Source organism: Bos mutus, chromosome 7, assembly GCF_027580195.1.
Source record: "Bos mutus isolate GX-2022 chromosome 7, NWIPB_WYAK_1.1, whole genome shotgun sequence".
NCBI classification, from domain to species: Eukaryota; Metazoa; Chordata; class Mammalia; order Artiodactyla; family Bovidae; genus Bos; species Bos mutus.
Window position 1 is genome coordinate 94,980,884 of NC_091623.1, and position 2,182 is coordinate 94,983,065.

The window sequence follows — 2,182 nt, forward strand, 5'->3', positions numbered from 1 at the left end:
GCGCAGGCGTGTTGGCAGACTTTGGGCTCGGGTTGGAGGGCGGAGGGCGGAGGGCGGGGGGTGGGGGTTAGCGGGGCGGTAAATGCGCTGTGGAGCATGCGCAGTATCGGCCAACTAATTCCGTGGCGGACTTACGGAAAGACGGGAAAACTTCTGGCAAGCTTGGTTAGCAGTGGAGGCAGAAAGGCGCAGGCACAGCAATTGTTGCTTACTACTTCATTGGAAGGACTGATGTTGAAGCTGAAACTCCAACACTTTGGCCACCTGATGCGAAGAGCTGACTCATTTGAAAAGACCCTGATGCTGGGAAAGATTGAGGGCAGGAGGAGAAGGGGACAACAGAGGATGAGATGGTTGGATGGCATCACAGACTCAGTGGACATGGGTTTGGGTGGACTCCGGGAGTTTGTGATGTACAGGGGGCGCTGGCGTGCTGCATTCCATGGGGTCGCAAAGAGTCGGACACGACTGAGCGACTGAACTGAACTTCAGAATGAGAATTGCTTTGTAGACCGTGGAAACACAGATACACACACTAACCCCAAATGAGACAGACAAAAATAAAGAAATAAAAAGAAACATATTTCCTGCAAACAAAATAGCAAAAAGACATAAACTATTAAAAAAAAAAAAAGGAGTATACTTTAGAAAGAGAAGAGAAGCTACCCTTTGAGATTTTATGCTCCATAAAGAATTTCTGAAATTGCTCATGCAATTATGTAATTTATCACCTTCTACAAATAATTTGATAATTGATTGATGTATGTACCATCTGCTCAGTGGTAAAGAATCTGCCTGCCAATACAGGAGACATAGGAGACTTGGGGTTCCATCCCTGGGTTGGGAAGATCCCCTGGAGGAGGAAATGGCAACTCGATCCAGTAATCTTGCCTGGAAATTTCCATGGACAGAGAACCCTGGTGGGCCGCACTCCTGACTGAGTGAGCACACACACACACATACACACACACCCCATCTGCAGAATTCTAGGTAGAATTGCTATATCCCGATTTGCTAGAGACAACCTCAGTTGTCCCATTCTAACCCTGCTTTTTCCAGTATAATTATTAATTTTGTTCCCTTTTCATTTTCAAAAATATTAGTGTGGCTGATTAATTATATGTTGTACTCTCTTTAAGCTTCACTACCTAGGAAGCAGTTTCTAGTTACCAACAATGTGCATTAATGTATTACTTCATTTACTTAGTGATCTTACTGAAAAAAATTCTGGTCTGTTTATTCTGATGTTTCCACTTTTTTCCTGTCCAAAAGAGATATTACTCTCAAACTTGAACAAAATACAAGAATATGAGAGTTAAAAATTACTTGCTTATGAATGAATTGTTAGATAAAGATGTTACTCAACTTCTGCTTCTGTCCATGAGAGTAATTACTATATTTACTGATTTTCTTTCTGCTTCAATCCTGGCCCCAAATGAGAAGCCAAGCAAGAAAATTGTTATATGATTAAATTTTCCTTATTGTTTGTTCAGTAGCCTGCAGAAGCCCCTTGGGGATTCTGAGAATATCAATCAATTTCATAGCTAGTAATGAGGTCAGGGGCAGCGGCCCAGAGTACCAGACTGCGACGGCCCAGGAGCGGCCTAGAGGAGCTACTCCGTGTCGGAGGTCGGGGGGGCGGTGACGAGAGGAGTTACCCCGCATCCGTGGTCAGGGGCAGTGGCCGGGAGGAGATACCCCACGCCCCTAAGCCCAAGGCCAGGGCCGGCGGCCAGGAGGAGCAACCCCACGCTGGAGGCCAGGGGCGGTGGCCGGGAGGACCAACCCCACGTCCAAGGAGCTGTGGCTATGCGGGCGCAGAAGGGCCTAGAGGAGCTATCCCACGTTGAAAGTCAGGAAGGGCGGCGGTGAGGAGATACCCCTCGTCCAAGGTAAGGAGCAATGGCTGCGCTTTGCTGGAGCAGCCGTGCAGAGATACCCCACGGCCAAGGTAAGAGAAACCCAAGTAAGATGGTAGGTGTTGCAAGAGGGCATCAGAGGGCAAACACACTGAAACCATACTCACAGAAAACTAGTCAATCTAATCACACTAGGACCACAGCCTTGTCTAACTCAATGAAACTAAGCCATGCCCGTGGGGCAACCCAAGATGGGCGGGTCATGGTGGAGAGATCTGACAGAATGTGGTCCACTGGAGAAGGGAATGGCAAACCACTTTAGT